This window comes from Chiloscyllium punctatum, chromosome 40, assembly GCF_047496795.1.
Source record: "Chiloscyllium punctatum isolate Juve2018m chromosome 40, sChiPun1.3, whole genome shotgun sequence".
Taxonomy (NCBI): Eukaryota; Metazoa; Chordata; class Chondrichthyes; order Orectolobiformes; family Hemiscylliidae; genus Chiloscyllium; species Chiloscyllium punctatum.
This window is the reverse complement of record NC_092778.1, coordinates 9908967-9934642: the sequence shown is the minus strand read 5'-3', so window position 1 is coordinate 9934642 and position 25676 is coordinate 9908967. Positions and strand designations below refer to the sequence as shown.

General features: G+C 41.6%; 2 protein-coding genes across 3 annotated transcripts in view; one reads left to right on the top strand and one right to left on the bottom strand.

Moving 5' to 3' along the window:
• Nucleotides 1–10161, bottom strand: part of gpr146 (G protein-coupled receptor 146) — a 109271-nt gene extending 99110 nt beyond the window's left edge. The window contains exons 1-2 of one of the 2 annotated variants that reach the window (XM_072559278.1): nucleotides 10100–10161; nucleotides 9353–9651 (exon numbers count right to left, since the gene is read on the bottom strand). The gene's annotated coding sequence lies outside the window, so the exon portion shown is untranslated. Of the gene's footprint in view, nucleotides 1–9352; nucleotides 9945–10099 lie in introns of those variants that run through there. The other variant, XM_072559279.1, reaches the window with a different exon arrangement.
• Nucleotides 1–25676, top strand: part of chlsn (cholesin) — a 416204-nt gene that overhangs the window by 365477 nt on the left and 25051 nt on the right. The window lies entirely within an intron of this gene.

The window sequence follows — 25676 nt, the reverse complement described above, 5'->3', positions numbered from 1 at the left end:
AGCATGATTTATGCAACTTGTTCTCATGTTTACACCCTTTAGCCCAGGAGCATTATGGGCTCAAATCTGTGTAGTAAAGACACACACACAAAGTGAAAGACCAGTGTTTCCAACTGCAAGCAAAATATTTCAAGCATTTAGCTTCTGATGGTTCAGCATGTGGACTAATCCATGACTTTTCAAAATATAATTATATTGGTTTTGACAGTTCTGATGGAAAAATGTGTTGAGGTCAATTCTCAAATCATCCAAATTACTTGGCTTAAAGAGTTCTTTTCAGCAGACAATAAAATGGCCACAGGGTTGAATCGGTGGGCCTGCTGTCCCTGCTAAACAATAGTAGCTGAAACCTCAGAGAGATAATGTTGCTTTTGCACTTTTATACCTGTAAAACTGTGTAGCAAAATACGACGGGTTTCTCTGGTAATTGTTTCCATGAGTGTAATGCAAACAGAGGACTTCTGACTCTAAGGCAAGAGTTCCATCAGTGAGCTGCTCAGCAATTAGTTGCCCTGGAGTCCTGTGTGATTACAAGCTTCTATCCCCTCAGGGGGCCACATGACTGGGAGGCTCTCCCTGCTGACCCCATAATTCGGAGATAAGCCCTCTGGGATGCCCAATCAGACACACACTCCTTTCCCCCAGAAGTAACTGCAAGCTGTAGTGCCTTGTATCATATGTGTATGTTTTCCTCTTCAAACATTGTCAACTTCCAGTTTCGTCCATTGATTCACATGAACATATTTTCTCCATGGGATTAAAAGTAATATGTTTCATGAAGTTAGAACCTCCCAAAGCACTTCATAGTCGATGGATATTTTACCTTTAAAAGTATAGCAAACTGCAGTTAATTTGTGCACAACAAGGTCCCACAAGTAATTTATCTTTATTGATCTTGATTCAAGGATAAATGTTGGTCAGGACAGCAAGGGAACATCCCTGTTCTTAGAATAGTATGAGGGGACCTTTATGCCCTCCTGTGTGGGCAAACACATTTTAATGTAGCATCCAAAAGATAGAATCTATGACAGCACAGCACTTCTTCACCACTTTACTAAAAGTAGTCATGATTTGGAGATGCCGATGTTGGACTGGGGTGTTCAAAGTTAAAAATCACACAACACCAGGTTATAGTCCAACAGGTTTAATTGGAAGCACACTAGCTTTTGGAGGGACGCTCCTTCATCACCTGATGAAGGAGTGTCACTCCGAAAGCTAGTGTGCTTCCAATTAAAACTGTTGGACTATAACTTGGCGTTGTGTGATTTTAAACTCACTAAAAGTATCTATGCATTCAAGTCTCTGGAGTAGTACTTGAACTCATGACCTCCTGATACAAGGGCAGGACTCCTCAACACTTACAGGTTGGAAGAGAGAACTTTGCTTAGAGCTGCGATGGTACGAGAACAAGCTTCTGAGCTCTCTGCTTAGGTAAGGAATAGTATACTGCTCATGCTGCATGATTCACTGCTTAAATTAATATTTTTTCTCTGCAAATTACAACGTGAGTGCAAGCTTAATTATGTGTAAACCGTGAAATGGGTCGAACAAGAAATGTTGTTGATTCAGCTTTGTGAAGAAAAACACCTCTTTTTATGCCCTTTGTCATTAAAGTCGCTGAGTTAACATCTCACATATATCCATCTGTGCTGCCTTTTTCTTATTGTATGTAATGTACTGATTATCCAGTGAAATCTGACTGTTACAAATATTGTCTCAAAAGCAATATACTTAACCTTATATATTAGATGCCACATAAACTAGCAATATGTTTGAAGCAAAAGGCTGGGTAGGTGGGAAGCATTTGACACCCATTGGGTCCTGGCAACTAAGATCACCGTGGCTGTGGGCAGAAACGTTGTGGGGAAGGGGGATAGAAATATAAAAACCAGTTTTACAATGCAATTGATCAGATAGAAACATAGTTTTCTTTTAACATTTAAAAATGTTAATTATGTTAATTATTTCCAGAACACTATAATGTTGTAAAAGATCCCACAGAAAATTCCCCCTCCACCTATCCCTGTGCTTACTCCTCACCCTCTGCTTCCCCATCCCCCCCCATATCACCCTGTCCCTTAATCTCCTCCTGTTTGTTCTCCTGCCTTTCCCCTTCTCTCTGCATCCCCCCTCCCCGTCCCTCTACTTAATCCCCCAACCCTATAGTCTGCACATTCCCCTGCTCCTCCACTCCTGTTTCCCACTTCTTCTCCCTCCTCTTTAATGATCATGAAGGTGACTCGGTTGACTTGCAAACAGTAATGTTCTCCACTCTTTACATTTAAGTAACCTTGACCTAGGTTTTCAGATGAAGTAACAGTAACGTCAGTGGGCGAATGGAAAGTTGTCTGCACTCTGGATCTGTGTCCCTTTGCCATTCCCTCAACCCCCATTCATCATGAATTTCAGAGTTGTGGATTTAAGCAATTTTTCTGCTAATGGGTATGAGTGTCATGCACAACATACATTAATGTCAGAAGAGACCATGTACTACATTCCACTTTAATAGCTTGAGCCAAGTTGGTTGCAGAACAAAAGTGCCCTAAGCTAATGCGGCTTCAGATATTTAGAGCAGATATGAGTTTCACATTTATTTAAGTGTATAGGGGCCTCCTTTTCCTTGCTTTCCACAGTATTGTTTCATTCCTGGCAGCAGATAAGCTTTTAGTTATAGAGAGGTAGTATCAGAGCTCACATAGTACTGCAGTTAAAACAAGAAGCTTACTGAAAGCCAATAACTGTGAACAGAATTCTCCTCTTATAGAGGAGTACATTCCTGAACTATGCTTTGTGCATATCGTATCTTTGTCCTGATAGATGCATTGTATCCTGTCTGAACATCTTAATAAAAGCCTCTCTTTACTTAATACTATTCACAACCTGAAGATGACTCAAGGTGCCTTACAGCAATGAAATACTCTTGTAATGCAAGAAGTATGGCAATCAGTCTGTGCATAGCAAGGTTCCACACACGCCAATGTGCTAATGACCAGATAATCTGTTTCAGTGGTGTTGGTTAAGTAATACATATCACAGAATTATTCTAACGTAAAGGAAGCAATCAGCTCCTTCTGTGTTCGCTCTCCAAAAGAGGATTTTGCTAAGTGCCATCCTTTCATTGCAGTGAACAATTTCACCTATCTGTTCTGTTTAAACCCATCATGATTTTAGAAACCTCTATCAGACCTCCAAATAGTCTTCTCTTCTCTGAGGAATATACTTCTAACTTCTCCAATCCACCTTCATAACTTAAATTGTTGTCCATGGCATTGTTCTCATGAATCCTTTCTGTGTATTGGTCAGGACATGTTGATTAGGAGAAAGTGAGGACTGCAGATGCTGGAGATCAGAGCTGAAAAATGTGTTGCTGGAAAAGCGCAGTAGGTCAGGCAGCATCCAAGGAGCAGGAGAATCGACGTTTCGGGCATAAGCCCTGCCCTGCTCTTCAAAACAGTGTAACCTGAGAGGGGAGATACTTAATATATCTTGTTTCTGTAAACCAGTCTATATCCACTATAACAATATTTTTGTTAAAATGGACTTCCTGCCGCTCTCTCAAGAATAGCATCCCAAAATTCCTTTGTATATTTAAGGTTGAGATGGATAGATTCTTGATCAATAGGGAAAACAAAAAAGTCAATATGTTTAATATTGGATCAGCCATGATCAAGGACCAAGTGGCTTTAAGGACCAGGTGGTCTACTCTGGTTCCTCTTACTTGTGGTTTAAAACAGGATGTTGCCCAAGATTAACTCTCATTGTCCATCAGTTTTGGGATGAGAGTCTTCACTTCGTGGTGAACTCTTCATTTCAAAGGTAATGAAAACTCCACACATCAGACCTTGCCATCACATGGGCTTCCACCACAACCAACTCATTGGCAGCCACTAATGATTCCCATTCACAGCTACTGATTCTCGCAGGCTGACATTTGCCCACTGCTTTGTCTATCCAACTGCTATACTCTCACTGGGCTCCATCTCCACCTATTGTTTACCCCTCCCCGCTCCTCACACTCCATCTTCAGCATATATACCAATCTTCTCCTAGCTACAGTCAGTTCTAAAGAGTGGTCACTGGACCTGAAATGCTAACTCTCCTTTGTCTCCACAGATGCTGCCAGACTTGATGAGTTTCTCCAACTATTTATCTTTTTGAGCCTCACACAGAAGACTGACCTTTGACAGAATATTATACTTTATCTTGCTGAGTGGGAAAGGTCAAGGGAAAAAGATTCTGATTTAGTGTATTTATAGTGTAGGAACTTGTAAAAGGAGTTTGTGCAAGTCAGAACAATAGAATGAACCAAAAATGGTGGATGTTGGAGCAAAAACAGAAATAGATGGAGGAATTCAACAGGTCTGTGAGCATCAGTAGAAAGAAAACCGAGAAGCTGTCAACATTTTGAGTCTAGCATGACATTTTATTCTGAAGAAGAGTCATACTGGACTCAAAGCAATAACTCTTTCTTACACCATAGATGCTGCCAGACCTGCTGAGTTTTTCCAGAATTTTCTGTGTTTATTTCAAACTTCCAACATCAGCAGTATTCTCCTTGGAATCCTGATCAGCTGGTAATCCCCAGCCAACACCATTGTGACAATGTCCTGATGACCTGATTTAGTAATGTTGCTGTTTGTAGGACTTTGTTGTCAGTTTGTACTTAGCTATGTTCCCTACATTACAAAAGAGATTGCAATTCATAATTACTTCATTCACTGTAAAGTGCTTTGGGGTATCCTGGAGTTGTAAATTCAAATCTTTCTTGCTGGCAGCCAAAGTTAAATTCCTACGTAATTTGCAAAGTCAATGCGAAAACTGTAATGACAAGCTGAAGTAGGTCAAAAGTACATTTGTCGAGGTTTGCTGTTAGCATCATTGCAGTGATCAGCAGGCATACTATAAACGTTTCCTGTAGACTATAATGACAGTTAGCAGTTAAGTGCATCTGTGTATTCTGACTTGCTGCTCAGATACCAATGCAAAAGCTTATAATACAATCTGTCTCTGTATTTGGGAGTAGCTCAGAGGAATTCACAAAGCTTTTGAGATGAGCTCTGCCAAATTAAATTCATCTGCTCCACTGACTGTGATTGTTATTTCTGATTCTGATGCCTGTGTCCCTTTTAGATTTTGTGTCCAGGCTTATAGCGTGTTAACATTTTATGAAGCAATCAAGGTGTCCAAAAAGATAAGCATTCGAATAATCTTGCATGTTTTTTGAAATGATTCAGTAGTCCACTGGTTTCATGTAGCATCACTAGCAAACCAGAGACCATGAATTCAAACTTAATATGCAATTCTTGAGATTGAATTAATTAAATAAGGAAAGGCACACTCTAAATATAAATAATGCATAAAAAATCCATCTGGCTCACAGACATCTCTAGCCAATCTAACCTCTGCATAATTCTAATGCTTCTCTATATAGGGTTGCCATCCCTCCAAGATTGTCCTGGACATTCTTTGAATGACAGATTAACCTCTTGGACTGTACTGGTAACAGCTTTGGGTGGGAAATGGGGGTAATCCTAAGGGTGCTTCTAAAAACAAAAAACTTGTTTTTATTTTCTAATTTTCATAGATCATATCATAAAACCACAGAATCCCTACAGTGTGGAAGCAGACCATTTAGCCCATCAAGTCCACACCGATCCTCTGAAGAGCATCCCACCCAGATCCAGGCCCCTACCCTATCTCTGTAACCCTGCATTTCCCATGGCTAGTCCACCCAGCCTGCACATTCCCTGGACACGATGGACAATTCTGAGTGGCCAATCTGCCTAACTGACACATTTATGGACTGTGGGAGGAAATCGGAGTGCCTGGAGAAAACACACTCAGACACAGGGAGAATGTGTAAACGCCATACAGACAGTCACCCAAGGCTGGAATCAAACCTGGGTCCCTGACACTGTGAGGCAGAGTTCATTATCACATGCAAAATTGGTGATTAGGAGATATTAAAAGGGCTATTTAACCAGGTGGTGTGGTTGGAAGATGGAAACCATGTGAACAAGACTCCAGGAATACATCAAACAACGTTGCTAACCCTAAGATTATGCTGAGACCTTTTAATGCTTTCTAGAAATATTCCCAGCAAATTACTCAGTTACATAAAAACAGTATCTGAAGAAGGCTCATCATTATCTCAAACAAACAAGGAAGGGACAACAATGAATCTTTGCTGGCCTCGATTCTGAATAATCCAAGATGGAGGATGGGAAAAAATTGTGGCTGTAAGAGCTGCACTTTCTTTGAGGTATTTTAGGTGTTGGAGGTGATTTCCTCGAATTCCAGGAGTATTAGTTACTGTTTTATAAGATGTTGCAATGTTTTGGAACTTTGGGGAGAAAAAGATCAAAACAATGGCACTTTTAAAAGGAAGAAGAGAATAAAAGCAGTGACCACATGGCCAGTGAGAGAGATGGAGACAGAAAGAAGCCAACACTGCTGTCTGTCACAGTAGTGAACCTGCACAGCTACTGCCTTTGCTGTTTGAGTTCAAGTATTTCTAGACATCAGAGTGCATCTGAGAAATATGTGAAATTCACAGCTGATCTTGGAGGAACCTGTGTGGGAGAACTCACAGCACAGGAGCAGATAAGTGTAACCTTGTTGTCTTACAAGGACGTTGCCAGGTTGGAAGGTTTGAGCGATAGGGAGAGGCTGAATATGCTGGGCTGTTTTCCCAGAAGTGTTGGAGACTGAGGGGTGACCTTATAGAGGTTTATAAAATCATGAGGGGAATGAACAATAGACAAGATATTTTCCCTTGGGGAAGTCCAGAACTAGAGGGCATAGGTTTAGGGTGAGAGGGGAAGGATTTAAAAGGGACCTAGGGGCAACTTTTTCATGCAGAGGTAAGTGTATATATGGAATGAGCTGCCAGAGGAAGTGGTGGAGACTGGTACAATTACAACATTTAAAAGGTATGTGGATGGATATATGAATAGGAAGAGTTTAGAGGGATATGGGCCAAGTGGTGGCAGATGGGACTAGATTAATGTAGGATATCTGGTTGGCATGGACGATTTGGACTGAAGGGTCTGTTTCCATTCTGTACATCTCTATGACTCTCACACTCCGTACTAGAACTTATCGTAACTCAATAAATTCAGTATTACTGCATGGAATTTCAAAGCTTTTGTGAATTTTTGGGAAGCTTGCATTATTTAGTTAGGATTGTTACACAAGTCCATTCTCTTTAATAAATGAGTTCTGTGATTTTTTTTTTAGCAATGATTTAAGATTCATTCTGCAATTCTATTCATTTTTCTGTGACAAGCCAGAGCTGATGATTGAAAATGGTACACTGATTTGTGAACTGTGTTCATGCAAAGCTTCAGAATTGGACCAATGTTTTCCTGTTCAATTGATAAGCTTTTGTGTTTGCAGAGTATAAATCCTTTTCAGGCTGACTTAATTGAATAAATAATTCTTCAAATGTTATGGTCAGTGAATATTCCTTGAATTAGGAGAGACAATGATACCTGACCTGTACTTACAGATCCCAAGAGAAACCTAACTATTGCTATGGCACCATGTACAATACAAACCTGAGCCCATGTCTGCAGCTAGTAGTTGAGCGGACAAAAACACCTCTTGGATTTTGACTCACACTTTGCTGCCAAACTAATGGCGGGTTTAGTTATCCAAAAGGTTATTAATGTATAAATTGCCCAGCAACTTATGGCAAGGAAGGGATTGCCTATGAATTGTAAATCACCATAATTTACTGAATGATCTATTAGCCTTACAAGAATGGGTGCTTAATGTCAAACTACTGTCAATTTTGTGAAATTATTACATTTGTGTGTTAATTTCCCTCTGAACCTGGGCTGCAGAAAGTTAGCGCTGGCACTTAGCAGTGTAAGAATTTTATTAACTAGGAGATTTACGTTCCTGCAATGCCATTCAAGCTCTGGCCCAGAAAGACATCAAATGTTGAAATCTCATTCCTGTAGTTATAGAGTTCAGCCTTCCCTTGCTCTTCACATTAAAAGGAACATACTGTCTCTGAACTCTCATTATTTCATTCTTAAAAATCACACAACACCAGGTTATAGTCCAACAGGTTTAATTGGATGTCATTCTTAAAGGCCTTTCATTTCCCAACCATCCTGTTACCTGTGAATAGCTTCACCCAATAAATTTCCGAAAGTTTGTGTCTATTACTGTCAAATTGGCCTTACTCCAATTTAGAACATTAACTTTATGATTCGTTCTAAAACTTCCCATGACTGTTTTAAAACTAATAGAATAATGATCACTTGCCCCAAAGTGCTCCCCCACTGACACCAATTGAGGGAACAAGTCTAACTCAGCAGTGTACATTGTATGATGTCCCACTCCAACTCATTCTGGGTGATAGAAACCTAGAAAATACCAACAGAAGAAGGCAATTTGACCCTTTGAGTCTTTCTCACCATTCATTATGATCATGACTGATCATCCCACTCTTCCGCCTGTTCCTGCTTTTCCCCATATTCTTTGATTCTTTTAAGATCAAGTGCTACATTCACTCCTTGAAATAATACAATGTTTTACCCTTGACTGCATTCTGAGGTGGTGAATTCCACAGGCTCACCACTCTCTGGGTGAAGAAATTTCTCCTCACCTCATGGTTTACCCCACATCCTTAGACTGTGACCCTGGTTCTGCAATTGCCATGCACATCACCATCTGCAGGGCCAGCTGAGAATTGGCGATAGTCCCCAGTGTAAAAAAGATCACTCAGGTGTCATTTTGCCAACTTGCAGTCGCTAAGACCTGATCCCAAACCAGTGCCACCTCATTCTCCCATCCCATCTTCCTCGTCTGACAGACCCTGTGCCTTAGCATTTGATCACAATTTATTCTGTCATCTCTGAACAATTTGAGTAGATAGAAAGTGACAGCCACCTTTTACATTGTTATCTATATCTCACTAAAGCTTGCAGGGGAGCTGTCAGTACCTGTGACTTATCATTGTTTGAGCAGCAGTAGAGTCGAGTGCATGTTGCCCTGCAGTTTACTCCTGTCAGTGGATGTGAAATGAAAATGTAAATTGCAAACTTCCAGCACAATGCGTTCCAAGGAAAAGTCACTCACTAACTCTGAGACGCTCACGTCGTCATTAGTTTATAGGTATGCGTCCAGAAAACATACAAGCCATGATTCAAGCCCAGTTGGACCTCATTAACACGCTTTGCTGAAAACTGGTGAACGACTGTTTAGAAGTTGTTTTAAAGCAGGTGGACAAGAACTAGGCTCCAGCGGTTGCCATTGAAACACTCAGGTCGAGTAAGATAAAATGCAATTAGTTTCAAATTTTACGTTTAACGAGTGAGGACATTCCAGAAACACTTACCGCTCTTTAGCTTTGCCGCTGAGTAGAAATTCGGGTTGCGAAGCTGCCTCTTCTCCCCTACCAACCCCCGAAATAGGTGCTGTTGATAAGAATCTGGTTCAGCAGTGAGGACTGCAGTTCTGGATGACTTTTCCATGTAGGTTTGCTCGCACCCCCGTCAGCCTCTGTCTGCATGAGGCCCTTGCTGGTGAAAGTCCATTCTTTTCTCCGAAACTCGTCAGAGGATGATCCCAGGATTGTCTCGCAGCAAACAAACAGGGCAGTGCGATCCCATTCTCACTCTGACCACTGAGCGATGTCTACGAAAGGGGGGGGTGGGGGGCGACAGTTCACAAAATGTGAATACATTCACAGAACGCGGACTGACCTAGGTTGTATCTCCTTCAAACTAAAAATAACTGGGTACATTAGAACGGATTCACTTCTGTTTTTCTCTCTCCCACCCGCCGACTCTGTGCCTAGTGTGTGCGTGTTTTTTTAAAATATATATCAGTCGTGATTACTGTCGGGAGGCTGGCTCTCGGCTGATACACCATGTAATGTGCGCTGCCTGGATTTCATTAAAGCCTGAATGCACTGCGGTCACACCACAGAAGGCTTGTCTGGCAAGCTGCCTATTCCGTGGGTACGCTTTCCAAAGAGGCATCTCGGAACTCAGTTGCTTTATGAAGGCAGCCCCCCCCCCCAAAAAAAAATAAAAACACCCCATCCTCCAAACTTCAAAACAACCGCTGTGAAGGCGCTTACCTTCTGTCGGATACGCAAGTTTCTCACTGACAGAACAAGTCCTGCCTCTACCCCCCCCCCCCCCCCAACCTGTTTTGAATCCTTCTGCCTCAGCGCACTTCAGAAACCTTTTTAAAATTCAGCCCACTGTTCCCACTGTCAGCTCTTTTATATTCTTTCTCAAACCCTGAGTGGGTTTTTTTTGGAACATGGGCACGCGTTATACTGCTCTGCCATCTGAACCCCACGAGTTTAAAATTCAACATGATGGCTTAAACCGTTTTTTGAGTTTAAAAATAAACGGTTGGCAAGGAAAGTGGAATATGTCCTGGCATTTTCTTCCTATCAAGAGCGATAGTGCTTGTGACAGTTAACAGAGGGAAACGATTGTTAAGAAAAATCTAGGAAATAAAGGAGGAAATGAAAGAGTAGACGACCCTTCCCAGTGGAGACTGTGGACACAACTCCACACAGTAAAGTTTTTAAAAAAGACATAAATCCGCTTTTTGTTTCTGAAATGCCTCCGAGGACGAGTCGGAGCCGATTAAGAGCTCTTTGCCGAGCGCTTGACACTTTTATGACTCTCCTCGTTAGTAAAAGATGCAGCAACTTGTTTTGAGAAAACAGCAGCTGTAGTATCTGTACAGTGTATATAGTTTTCAAATTTTTGACACGTGCAGTTTGGGAAGAGGGTATCGATTGGCGGTGAGGGTGCTGGGGTGTTGATGTCGATGGTACGGAAGGGGTCTCGCCTGTATCGAGTGTATTAACATTTCATTCCGGCCAACGAATGTTGTGTAAGGGATTGAGAATTGCAATCATTTTCTGCCCTCTCAACAGCGTTATGTTGGGCAATCAGAGATTGTTATAAGACAGCAGTTGACATAGCTCCCCCAAAAAACCAACCTCAAAAATGGACTTGTTTGCAAAGCTCTATGTGTCAATTCCTACTTGGTTCGGTTGGGGTGGTGTGACGCAATTCGAGGTGAGTGCAGTGGATCAGAGTGCAAAACTCTTACCTCTGAGTCCAAAGATTATGGGTGTAGGGTCTACTCCAGAGATTTGAGCATACAATTTATTCCAGGGTAGCCACCCTCCAAGGTATGGTGCGCTGTCAGAGATGTGATCTTTTGGACGAGATTTTAGGCTAATGCCTTGTCCATCTCTCAAGTGCTTAAAGGATTATACAGTCCTGATTCAGAAAAGAGCAGCAGATTTCTCCTTGGTGTCATGGGCAGTATTTATCCTTAACTTAACATCACTAAAAAAAAATCACCTGCTTTTGCTGTTAGTGGATCTTGCTGTTTGTAAATTGACTGCTATATAACAAGGTCAGAAGTGATGCGACACCAGGTTATAGTCCAACAGGTTTATATAAAATCACAAGCTTTCGTATCTCTGCCCCTTCGTTAGGTGAAAGTTGGGAATGGGGAAAGGATGGAATCAATGGCAAAGGTTTTCACTTCATGAAGGAGCAGTGCTCTGAAAGAATGTGATTTCAAATAAACCTGTTGGAGTATAACCTGGTGTCTTCTGACTTCTGACCTTGTCCACCCCAGTCCAACACTAGCACCTCCACAGTGGCTCAGTGGTTAGCACTGCTGCCTCACAGCACCAGGGTCCCACGTTCGATTCCAGCCTCGGAAAACTGTCTGTGTGGCGTTTGCACATTCTCCCCTTGTCTGCGTGGGTTTCCTCTGGATGCTCTGGTTTCCTAACACAGTCCAAAGATGTGCAAGTCAGGTGAATTGTCCATGCTAAATTGCCTGTAGTGTTAGGTGCATTAGTCAGTGGGAAATGGGACTGGGTGGGTTATCCTTTGGAGGCTCGATGTAGACTTGTTGGGCCAAAAGGCATGTTTCCACACTGTAATCTAATCTAATCATGGCTCCAAAATAACAGTGATACAATTTAAAAAACGTATTTTTGGGCCACCCTCAGTAAAGTTACTTTATGAAGGCAAGACTTAATTTTTAAAATATAGATATGGAGGACCTCATATAAAGATCATTAAAGTGTCACAAGCTGGTACAGAAAATAATCAAAAATGTTAACAGGTGCAGACTTTTGGTGGCTGGAGGACTAGAATTCAAGGATGTAGGAGTTAAGCTGGGATTTTCATAGAGGGGCTGGCTGAACCACACCTAGAGTACTGTCAGCAGTTCTGGACACCACACCCATATGTTAGTCTTAGAGGCAGTGCAACATAGATATACTAGAATGATAGCAAGCTGGACTAAATAACAAAGAGAGGTTACGCAAATGAGGTTATGTTCAAAATAATATACAAGGTTAAAGTTTGGCTTGACTGAAGTTCTTAAGAAGAGAGGGTAAATAGTAACTATTTCCACCCGTTGGAAGGTCTAGGGTGAGAGGACAGGGTTTAAAAGTTAGAGTCAGACTTTTCAGAGTGAAATTAAGAAATACTATAGTACACAGAAGATGGTAGTTGGTTCACTTGTGAGCTTTAAATCTGAGACTGATGTATTTTTGTTAATAAAATGTATTAGGAGATATGGGGCAAAGATGGGTAAAAGTTGGAACATACGTAAACCATGATCATATTAAATGATAGAACAACTTTAGGAACTGAAATTGCTTAGTCTTGTTTCTATGTTCCTAATATATTTGATATGTGACAGTTTACATCTGCTCAGTATATGATGGTTCTGCATTAAATTGCATGTATTCTTTGAATTCACTACATGATTTAGTCATATTAATCTTTCATAATACCTTGCGGTTTTCGATGAGATCTCTCCATTTCTATGTCAACTAAAAATGACACGAAGCTTGAAATATCGAAATATTGAAGTGGATTAGTAAACGTTTTTAAGGGGGGGTGGGCAGAGAGGATGCAGAGAGAGGATCAAGAGTTTATGGAAAAGGTTTCAAGAGTGGAAATGAGACTGCCCTGCTGGCAGGATTGGATCAGTGGGAGTGGATGTGGTACAAGACGTCAGAGGTGTAAAGAGGTTGGTTCAGGATATAGGTAATTGATGTAGAAATAGATGAGGCCATGGTGAGATTTAAAATTTACAAAAACCCTAACTTTTGTGCTATTGGTGGTAATCAACAAGGGTTGCCAAAAGCCATTTCAAAGTCCAGTAGAACTTAGGTTGGGACATATGCACCAGGTTTTTAGACATTGGAGTTTGAGTGCAGAGAATTGAGTAGGAGTCATCAAGCAGGAAGTTGGAATGGTTGGAAGCCAAGTGCTGATGTATATGGGTTTTAGCTGCAGTAGGCTTAGTCTGGGACGGAAACGAAATTAAAGACATAGTATGGAACCTAATACTCGTCTCAGAGGTTGTGAACTGTTTATTTTCGGTGAAAGTTGGGCATGGGCAAGAGATGCAATCAATGGCAAAGGACTAGAGTTTGCAGCAGTGGGGGAGCAAAGATCATGGTTTTGCCATTTGACTAATTGAGGTGATTCTCCAGCCCTAGACACAAATTCACCGTAATATGTGTCTTCTAATAACGTACTGTTACTTTTATTGTATTGGTAATTCACTGAAGGTATCTTTGTTCTTGATAAATGTTTGTAGTAAGGGCAGTTCCTGATGGTTAATTTGGATAGATGCTGACCATGGAGTGTTACTGCGTAAGAACATTCTAAGTTTTATCCCTGGTCTATGCTAAACGTCTCTTTTAAATTGGGAAAGTGCTTGGCTTCAGCATGGAGAAGGAGGGTCTTTGTATACTTTATCCTCCATTTTAATTCCTTTGTAACATCTTGGACTGCATTCTAACTGGCAAGGCATACCTGCTCAACTAAATGTCTTTACGGTCGTGGTATTCTTTAACAGGTAGCACCCAGACCAATAAGCAGTCAGACCATGTGTGGAAGCCCCTGCGCTCAGCTACTGCATGCAATGTTTATTTGTAATTTATTAATAACACTGTAATGACTATTATTTTAACAATATTTTGTTTCTGTAAAGTAATGCAACTATTTATCTTTTTTATTCATTTTGTATATAAGATTTGTACCTAGGTACTTATGCCTTATGGTGCTATAAGAGGCGACATTATAAAATTTTTCACTGTACTCCTGCATCTGTACTTGAATACATGTGGCAGTAAAGGATATTCTCATTCTGATTCTAATTCAAGTCTGATCTTGGACAACACCCTTTTCTATATTGGCAGCTACTTTCCATGGCTTTAATAGCTTGGGTGCTTTGAGCTTTTATTTTTATCGACCACCTATGTGACTAGCATCAATTAATAACATTTTTAAATTTCAGTTCCTAATACTTTGGGTTACCGACATTAAAAGATCTTGCTCCTTGATATAGAATCAGTTCACTAAGTAATATCTCTGAATACGGTCCTTTGTATTGCTTGAGCTTCAATCATTCTGTAGGGATGCAAATATTTGTTCCTTTTTTCTCATTGGTGTTTGTGGGATCTCTCTGTATATGAATTAGCTACTGCAGAGAATTATTTCTCTGCAGTACATCAGTGATCACACTTAAAAAGTACAAAGGCAAAATACTGTGCATACTGGATATCTGAAATAATAGCAGGAAAATGCTGTAAGCATCTGTGGTAAGAGGGAAAAGAGTTAATATTTCAGGCCAGTGGCCTTGCATCACATTGGTCTGATGTCATGCTATGTAAAGGTATGTCACATTAAAAGTTTTGACTAAAAGCTGATAAAAAAATTCAACACTATCAAGCTGTTAAGGTGACTGCTGCAAACCATGTGATTTTTAGCATTCAGTCTACAGACAGCATCCAGTGTCTGCTAATTATCTGATTAAATATGGACATAGGTGTTAAATTTCTTAAGAGTTAACTGGGGAATTCACACATCCCGTTGTTTAATAATGGGCCAGCATGTAAAGAACTATAGGAATTTCCAGACTGTGTGTCTCCATGTTTCACAGTGGACAAAAGGGAAGATCAAAATTCAGTGGCCATTATGGTGGCCTTCCCTATCCAGTTAAAAATCACACAACACCAGATTATAGTCCAACAGATTTAATTGGAAGCACACTAGCTTTCGAAGCGCCGCTCCTTCATCAGGTGATTTTTAACTTTGTACACCCCAGTCCAACACCGGCATCTCCAAATCATGTTCTGTATCCAGGTTAGACTGGTGGGCCTCAGCCATGTTAACCCATGACACAGGATTTGAAATCAAATGAACACGACACCTTATTTCAAAAATACCTTGAATTTATGAAAAATCACTTGGTGAGACAGCAATGTGTTTAAAAATCAGTTAAAATCTGCTCGCATCCAAACACATCAGAACCATTAGTCATCAGCAAGTCCAAATACCAAACTCAAATATGAGCTGCAAGTCATTAAATAGCCAAAGTAACAGTTTCAAAACTCATCTGAGAGCCAAACGTACAAGAAACTTCACAGCCTGCTGTGAATTCTTTGATTTATATGATCCTTACGGCAACTTATAAACCGTCAAGGAGATAGTAAGGACTGCAGATGCTGGAAGTCAGAGTGAATAAAATGTGGAGCTGGGAAGAGCACAGCAGGTCAGACAGCGTCGAAGAAGCAGGAAAGTCAACGATTCGGGTCAGGACCAATCTGTTCAAGGAACCACAGGCCCAGGCCCACCACATGGAAGTTGGGAACTGTAAATCACAAACTGAATTAACTATAATCAGAAAAGTGTATACATTGCGTTAATTCAAGTTAATTGGGTGAGAATAAATAAACCTTTATTTTAAACGCATAAAAGGCTTTCTGCTCCATTATTAACCTGGAATGGAGAACTACAAGAAAGAAGATAAATCCGTCTGTGACACAAACCTGAAAAGTTAACTTGTTTTTCTTCATATGTTTCAGAAATACTGCAGTGGTTGTAACCCTTTAGAAAGTCCTAAGGAGGTGAAAAGTGCTACTCAGACATGAATTCTATTTCTTCTTGAAAGAGGCTGGGGTTCAAGGGCTGGGCACTGCATATAATTCGGGGGTAGCAAACGTCCCTTAAATAACCCATGACTTTAACCAAATGGAAACGTGGAAACAACAGCATGAACAGAATAAAGGAAGATAAGTTTAAAATCTCAGCTTGTTCAAACCTATTTAGAGGGCAATATTGGTGAGAGGGTGAGGAGAGATTGTTCTTGTAGTGATTGCAATGACATCAGCCAGGTGGATCTCATATACGAGTTCCCTGATTGGAGCTGTTAACATGGTTCAATAGGGGAGCCCTGGCTGACATTATAAACAGGTGTCTCCCGCAGGGAGTCGAGTGTATTATTTCTCCCTCCAACTCTATTTTGATTTAGTCCCTACCCTCCCCTTCACTGTTTTGATCAGACAGCATTGCCCTTCGATGTGAAGGGCACTGCTTGTCACTGGCCACTCGGGTGTTTTTCATATCTTCCTGGTGGTGGAAAAAAAAATAAACAGGTGTCTCTCCCCCTCCAACTCTATTTTCATTTAGTCCCTACCCTCCCCTTCACTGTTTTGATCACACAGCATTGCCCTTTGATGTGAAGGGCACTGCTTGTCACTGGCCCCTCGGGTGTTTTCCTATCTTCCTGGTGGTGGAAATTGAATAAAGATTCATACACCTTGTGTCTCTCACTGTGTCTCACACCTGCACACACACACAAAAAATAAAAAATAAAAAAAAACATCGGATAGCATTACCCTTTGATGAAAAAAAAAGAAAGAAAAAAAAACAGTTGTCTCCTCAGAGGACGCTGGATCAAAAGAAAAAAAACAGGATTATCAGAGGTTCTGTTCACTCTGAGAGCTGGCTCTGAGGGAGCTGGATCAATGTTGAGAAGAAGAAAAAAGAAAGAAAGAAATAAACAAGTGTCTCAGAGGCTGTGTTTAGTCCGAGAGCTGCTTCTGAGGGAGCTGGATCAGTGTCAAGGACTCTCTACATGTAAATAAAGAATGACTTGGTGATGAGATAGCAGCCTGTATGGAATTACCTCAGTGATGATGAGAGTAGAATCAGCATGTGGAAAGAATGTATTTTTGTTTCATTGCAAATTATATTGGGACAAATGAAAAGCAAAAAGTAATTCTCCTGACAGCTTGTGGACCTGCAGCTTTTTTGATTACTAGGAGTCTAACTTCTCCTGAGGCACCAGATACTAAAACCTTTCAAGAGTTTACAGATTTAGTTAAGGAATATTACGATCCCAAGCCTCCTCTAATTCTGAGACGCTATTCGTTTTACCTGGCAATTCAAAAATCAGGGGAATTTGTAGAAGGATCTTTGACTAGGTTAAGATGACTGGCAAAGACATGTGACTTTGGTTTAATCCTGAATGAGATGCTGAGAGACCGTTGTTATGTGGAATTAATGATGTAATCATACAAAAGTGCCTACAGTGGAAGTCCAACTGAACTTCAAACAGGTATTACAACTGGCTTTATTTTGGAAAATGTGGCATGTAGAACTGAATATTCCAGTAGACGTGGATACGCTCACCGGTCCAACTAAGGTTGGCGAACACAGTTTGCATGAAGGCAATTGCATAGCTTCACTCAGGTCATATCCTGAACAGAGGGCATCTAGGTCAGCCCACAGTAAAACCCCAAAGCAAAGCCAAGCCTTGGTCAAATGGTTAAAAGTTTCTACAGGATCTGGGCCAGCAAGCTATTGTAGTTGCTGCTGGTGTGCAGACTCAAGACAGCATCAGATGAGTTTTGAAACTGTAACTTTGACTATTTAATGACTTGACCTAAATTGAGTAAGAGAACTCGCAGGCCTGGATCCAGGAAAGTGTACACCCTAGAAAGTTCACCTACATCTGGTTTGGAATAATTAAATTGCTCAGCAACATGCAAATCAGAACCAACCAAAATAAATATCTGGTTAAATGGTCACCTGGTTCTAATGGAAGTTGATTCCAGCGTGGCCGTTACAGTGATCAGAGAACCAGTCTTTAATAAAATTCACTCTGGACTGCAACCCGACACTGGGGATCTTTTACAGATTAAGGGTACAACTTTGGTTCCAGTCTCTTATGAAAAGCAGCTGGTTCAATTACTGCTGATTGCAATAAAAGATTTGCGCCCAAGTTTTATGGGATGAAATTGGTTGAGAAAGATTCACCTAGATTGGCTCAACATTTTTTGATCAGAAAACGGCTTCCTGAAATCGAGTCATAGAGATGTACTGCATGGAAACAGACCCTTCGGTCCAACTCATCCATGCCAACCAGATATCCCAATCCAATCTAGTCCCACTTGCCAGCACCCGGCCCATATCCCTCCAAACCCTTCCTATTCATATACACATCCAGATGCCTTCTAAATGTTGCAATCGTACTAGCCTCCTCTGGAAAATCATTCCATACACATACCGCCCTCTGCGTGAAAAAGTTGCTCTTTAGCTCTCTTTTATATCTTTCCCCTCTTGCACTAAACCTATGCTCTCTAGTTCTGGTCTTGCCCACCCCAGGGAAGAGACTTTTTCTATTTATCCTATCCATGTCCCTCATGATTTTATAAACCTCTGTAAGGTCACCCCTCAGCCTCCAGCACTCCAGGGAAAACAGCCCCAGCCTATTCAACCTCTCCCGATAGCTCAAATCCTCCAACACTGGCAACATCCTTGTAAATCTTTTCTGAATCCTTTCAAGTTTCACAACAGCCTTCCAATAGGAAGGAGACCAGAATTGCATGCAATATTCCTAAAGTGGCCTACACCTGAAGAATTTTCACGAAGGGCCAGGTGACTACCAGGGAACCAAGGCCTCTGGGCATATTGACCAGGAAGGAATTCCATGACTCTGCAAGGCCCACCCAGTGCTATTTGCCTTATAGGCAAAAGTAGAACCAGAAATCGGGAGGTTGGAAAATGAAGAAGTCATCAAATCAGTCCAATTTGTGGAATGGGGAGCACCAGTAATACTGATTGTGAAGCCTGATGGGTCGGTTCACTTTTCTGGGGAGTTTAAACAAAGGGTAAACAGCTTTTCGCACCTGGATAAGTAGCCAGTCCTTCACATAGAGATTTATACGCAAAGTTGGTGGGAGGACTGTCCTTCACGAAGCTGGACATGAACTATGTGTACCTCTAGTTGCAGTTAGATGAAAATTCTCGGAAGTATGCTACAATTAATATCCACAAGAGTTTGGAGTATCGTCAGACTGTGCAACTTTTCAGTGGAGGATGGAGAACATTTTGCAAGGTCTACCCCAGGTCACCATTTATCTAAATAACGTGCTAATAACAGGGAAGACCAATAAGGAGCACGCAGAAAATTTAGATATCATCCTTAGACATTTGTCCCAGGTGGATGTACACCTTAGAAGGGAAAAATGTGTGTTCCAGATACCCCAAGTTACACCCATTGGAAGATAAAGTGAAGATGATCAAATGTGCCCTGGCTCCCATGTCTGTACTGGAGCTTACGTCTTGGGCTGGTGAACTATTTACTGAAAGTTCATATGTAACCTGACCTCCATCCTGGCACCTTTGTATCAACTCTTAAAGAAGGGTCAGGCTTGGAAATGGTTGTGTGGCCAAGCCATAGCTTTCAGGGAAGTGAAGAAACTGCTATAATTCTCTAAGGTGTTGGGACACTATGATCCCAAGCAAGATTTTGTATTGACATATGATGCCTCCCTGTATGGCATTGGGGTAGTATTAGATTAGATTAGATTCCCTTCAGTATGGAAATAGGTCCTTTGGCCCAACAAGTCCACACTGACCCTCCAAAGAGTAATCCACCCAGATGCATTCCCCTACCCTCTATTTACCCCTGACTAATGCACCTAACACAATGGGCAATTTCCCATGGCCAATGACCTGCACATCTTTGGATTGTGGGAGGAAACCAGAACACCCGGAGGAAACCCACGCAAACACTGGGATAATGTGCAAACTCCACACAGACAGTCGCCCAAAGCAGGAATTGAACCCAGGTCACTGGCGCTGTGAGGCATAGGTGGCCCAATGGAGGCACGCCCAATAGAGTATACAGATAGTTCTTCTATAACGCGATGGTTGCGTTCTTGTGCAACGCCACATTATAGAAAAATCACGCTTTAGGAACAGCGCTTAAAGTAGTGATGATGCAATCTCGTTACAGCCAACACATGTTTCAAAAGTCCGTTCTTTATTATCAGTGTCCCCAATTCGTCAATATTACAGTGAATTAGCGTCAACAAAACACACATTATCATAGAATGACTTGTATATCCAGGACTTTGGCTAATGTAGAGTATGAATATGCTGAGGTGGAGAAGAAAGGTTTGGAGTCAGGAAGTTCCACCAATACCTTTACAAACATAAATTTGTAATAATAATGTACCACAAGTCACTGCAAGGTCTACTTAGAGAGGATGAGACAGTACTGCCCAAAGTTTCAGGCTGAAATCAGTGGTGGGCTCTAGTAGTGCATGTAATTACAAGTTGGAACACCATCTGGGAGGCTAATGAACAAATGCAGATGCATTGAGCCCCCTCCTGCTGACAGATACACCACTGGTGGTATCCGTAATGGTTTTACGTTCTCTGGACACACTTCCTGTTACAGCTAACAGTACCAGACTTTGGATGGAGAAAAAAACCCCATCCTAGCTTAACTGAAATAGCTGGTGATGATGGGAGAGACCAAAGGACCGTCGCAACCAGAATTGAAATTTTTTCTGACTCGAAGAGACCAGAACACAGTAGAGGTAGGCATATCATTGTGGCAGCAAGAATGATTGCAAAGTTCACTGCCAGATAATGGCTGACACCACAAGGGTCATCCATGGGTTTCCAAAATGAAGATGTTGGCGAGAGGTTATATCTGGTGGCCAGAGTTAGATGCTGATATAGCTGCTTTGTTGGGACAGTGACCAGAGTGCCAACTAGGACAAAAATTACCTCCAGCAGCTGCCCCATGGTTGTTGGAGTGGCTAGGTAAATCCTGGACTTGGTTTCACATCAGCTATCCAGGTCCTTTCAGGGGCGCTAACTGTTCTTAATCATTGTGAATGCCCACTCAACGTAGCTGGACATGATTCATCCAACATGGAAATGACAACAGAAAAATTGCGAGCATCCTTTGCAAAACACAAGACTCCTGGGAGTGTTGGTCATAGATAACGAGCCAGCCATTTACAAGCAGGGAATTTGATCATTCCTAAAGTTGAATGGTATTTGCCTTACAAGGAAAGCTCCATGCATCCTACCAAACAATCCTTTGGCAGAAAAAGCAGTTCAGACTTAGAAGGCAATCTTAAAGAAACAGCCAAAACAGCCTACAGATTCACTAGATACCAACTGTTCCGGTTCCTATTTGATTATAGGACCACCTTTCATGCAAATATAGGTACAGCTGCAGCAGAATTGTTAATAGGGAGAAGACTCTGCGTCAGGTCAAATCTGATTTTCCTGGACTTGGAGCAAGGGTGAAATGACACCGGGAACGACAAGGCCAGACACACGACTCCACAAAGTGAGAGAGACAGTTTATTTAAGGGGATGAAGTTTGGTGTTGGAACTATGGAAATGCCCCTGCATGAATAAGAAGCATGGTCGACATGAGGTCATGTCCAGTCATGTATGTGGAGTGGTCTTGAACAAGGCTGTCAACCATATGCAAGCTGCAAACTTGCAAATGGTGTGGGAGCAAAATGTGCCTGGCTCCTAAATAGCCTTCCAGATTGTTTCGGAACCTGTAGGTTCTCTGTCAAATATTGAAGGTACCTTGGAATCTGAGATGAATACAGCGAATGTTGCTGTCTTGACACTCTTGCCGCCTGAGGAGAAGAATTAATTTCTTTTAGGGCACTCTGGATGAAAGAGGTAAGCTGCTATGCATTACATGCTGCTTGTATGAGAGGCAGAGTTGGAGAAATGTGACCCGGTGCTAAAATAAAAGATCTGGCAAATGATCGACTCAGAGGGGAGGGATATAGTGATTGTAATGAGGTCAGCCAGGTGCACTTCGTAGAATATGAGTTCCCTGATGGGGGCTGTTAATCTGATTAAATCAGGGAGTCCTGACTGACAGACATAAACAGGAATGTCAGAGGTTCTGTTCACTGAGCGCTGGCTCTGAACGAGCTGGACCAGTGTCAAGGACTCCCCACGTGTCAATAAGAGATGACTTGGTGATGGGATACTGGCTTCTGTGGAGTTATTTCAGTTCTGACCCATGCACAAACTGGAATATCTTACACAGTTGGCTCGAATATGCTGGATCACTTTCAGAAAACACAAGATTGAACTCACTATCATAGGAATTAAAAATTTCTTTGACAGTTTGCTGAATCTGATTTCTGTGAGGGCAGCCAGTTATCTGCTAGTCATCATTCATATTCTCCTTTTCTTGGCCAGAATAATGGCAGATGGTAGGTATGTGCTCAACAAACTAAGGGACAGTTGTGGCTATCTTTTCAAGCTTTGGCTTGTCAGTCAGTTTCTGGATATAGAAAATTAACTGATTCCAGCAATGTTACTTTGCAAAAACAGTGATTAAATCTTATAGCAGCTATTCACAGCCTACTGACAAATGCCAGAATGTTGATCAGTTTCCAGTCACCAAATCAAAACCATTTGGGAGCAGAAAGCTTTTTGATGGCACAGTAGATAAATTCCATGCATGGTTTGCATTGTGCCAAGCAGGCCACTACTACCAATTTCAGTCCCTAATCTCTGCTCTCATTCAGAGTGGTGATGCAGTTGTGCCCCTGAAAAGAATCAGCCAGCTGCACACTCCTCTTCAGTACACCCTGCTGGAGGCTTGTACAGATGGCTCACACTTTGAAAATGGGCTGTTGTAGTGTTCTCGACTGCTAAAGCGTTTACGTAAAGAATACATAGAAACATGAGGATGTTGCAGACTATCTGCAATTACGCAGCTGCGTTTTACAGCCTGGACTGCACCATTTGTTTTCATAGAATGATCCAGCCCAAGAAAGGAGTCCATTCAGCCCACTATGCCTATTCTTTGGCAGAACAGCCAGTTTATCAATTCCAGTTCCCTTTCCGTATAACCCTGTACAGAGCAACCTCAATTGTCAGGCATTTGATTATCTGAATGTTGGATTATTCGGCAAGATCACAAAGTCCCGATGCTTGACTAAACTATGTTATCCGGCATTTGATTATCTGAAATTTGATTAACTAATTGGAATACTCCCTGCCCATGTCCTTTGGATAATTGAGGTTCCTCTGTAAATGATTGTCCTTCAGTTTCCTTTTGAAATATATTATTGAATCCGCTTCCATTCCCTGTTACATACTTGCCATGTAAAAACAAATTCTGCTCATCTCACCCAGTTTGCCAGTTGTCTTTAATCTGGGTCCTCTGGTTGTTGACCCTTCTGAAAGCATGTTCTCCTACCCTATCAACACATTTCATGATGCTGAACACATCTACCAAATTTCCCCTTTCATCATTCTTCTCCTTCCTGATTATGGGAGGCGGCACGGTGGCACAGTGGTTAGCATTGCTGCCTCATAGCACCGGGGACACGGGTTCAATTCCAGCCTCGGGTAACTGTCTGTGTGGAGTTTGCACATTCTCCCAGTGTCTGCGTGGGTTTCCTCCGGGTGCTCCAGTTTCCTCCCACAGTCCGAAGATGTGCAGGTTAGGCGAATTGGTCATGCTAAATTGCCCGTAGAGTTAGGTGCATTAGTTCGGGGGAATGGGTCTGGGTGGGTTACTCTTCGGAGGGTCGGTGTGGACTAGTTGGGCCAAAAAGACCTGTTTCCGCACTGTAGGGAATCTGATCTAATCTTCCTGTATATGGGACTTAGGAGCAAGAGTTGGTCATTTGGCTATTCAAGAGTCAAGATTGGAGTGGTACTGGAAAAGCGCATCAGGCTCATGAAGGGATTTTGCCGAAACGTTGATTTTCCTGCTTCTCGGATGCTGCCTGACCTGCTGTGTTTTTCCAACACCACTCTAAGCTTGACTCTGATCTCCGCATCTGCAGTCCTCACTTTCGCCTATTTGGCTACTCAAGCCTACTCCACCAATCAGTAAGAGTATTGCTGCTCTGGTTGTTGTCTCAGTTCCACTTTCCTGCCTTTACCCCAAAAATCTTTGACTCCCTTGCACAAGCAGCTGGTTTTCACAAGTGAATCTTAAGTATGAGTCTGGCTGTGGGATTATTCCATTGTGTGTGGCTTCACAGCCAAACCCAGTCTTGCAGTGAGCGCACATGTGGTTTCAGCAATGCAGCTATAATCAGGAGCAGAATTCTAGATAATTTTCTAGCTTCACTAGTGCTACACTGATAACCTCCAATGATTGTTCATAACATCATAAGAAATGGAAGCAGGAGTAGGCCACTGAGCCTCTTGAGCCTGCTCTGCCATTCAATGAGATCATGACTGATCTGATTATGGTCTTAGCTCGACTTTCCTGCCTCACCCTTCAAAACCTTTCAGAACTCAGCCTCCACAGCTCTTTGGCATGGAAAATTCCAAAAAATTAATTCCCCGTTAAGAGAAGAAAATCCTTCTGATTTTCACTTTAAATGGGTGGCACTTTAATTTGAAACAGTGTCCACCACTCCCACCCCCATGCAAGGGAAAATATCCTTTCAGCATTTACCCTGCCAAGCACCATGTATGTTTGAATAAGGTCACCCCACAGTCTTTTAAACTACAGTAAATATAGGCTCAACCTTTCACTTTCAATAATCCTCTTCATCCCAGGAATCAGCCTAGCAAATCTTGTTTGAATTGCTTTCAAAGTGGGTATATCGCTTCTTGTGTAAAGAGATCATAAAACATGGTGAAATATCACCAAGGCCATGTTATTAGCAAGACTTCCCTACTTTTACACTCCATTCGTCTGAGCAATAAACAGCACGTTTCAATTTGCCTTTCTAATTACTTGCTGTATTTGCAAGCTAACAATTGGTGATTCATGTTTGAGGATCCCTTTATGCAGCATTTTGCAGTCTGTCTCCATTTAATTAATATTCACCTTACCGATTTTCTTGACAATGTGGATGGCCATATATTTTTCCATATTGTACTCCCAATTCCTGCTAACCTTTAAAAACAAAAACCTTACCATCTCATATAGAAAATTGAATTAGTCCATTCAGCTCATCTTGTTCATACCAATGAATGAAGAGGTTAAATCCTGCACAACACTTGTAACCTTACCGGTTACAGCTTTTCAAATATATATTCAAGTGCATTTTAAATGTAGTGAGACTTTCTGCTTTTTCCTCTTTAGGGTATAAGATCCAGAACCCTACTACCCTCTGGTGGTTTCATTGGTGAAACAATGTTTGCTCAGATCCTCTTTAATCCTGAAGAGAATCCTTTAAGGCTGAAATTAAAAAAAATAAAATGCTGGAGAAATTCAGCAGCTCTGGCAACATCTGTGGAGATAGATACAAGAGTCAAAAAGTTAAAGCTGGAGTTGCTTTCCTTAAAAACAAATGAGCTGAGCGGTGAGTGGTATAAAATTATGAAGGTCTAAATGGACTAACTAGGAGTGACCTGTTTACCTTTGCAGAGGAGTCAAACTCCATCATACCTTGCCAAAAGGAAGATGTTTTTGATATTGGAAGCCAATCATCTCAGCAAAGGGCATTGCTTTCGGAGTTGGGTTGATCACATCACGTTTGGCTGTCAGCAATGATTTTCCTTTAAGTCATAAGGCCACACATGAGCCAGATAATG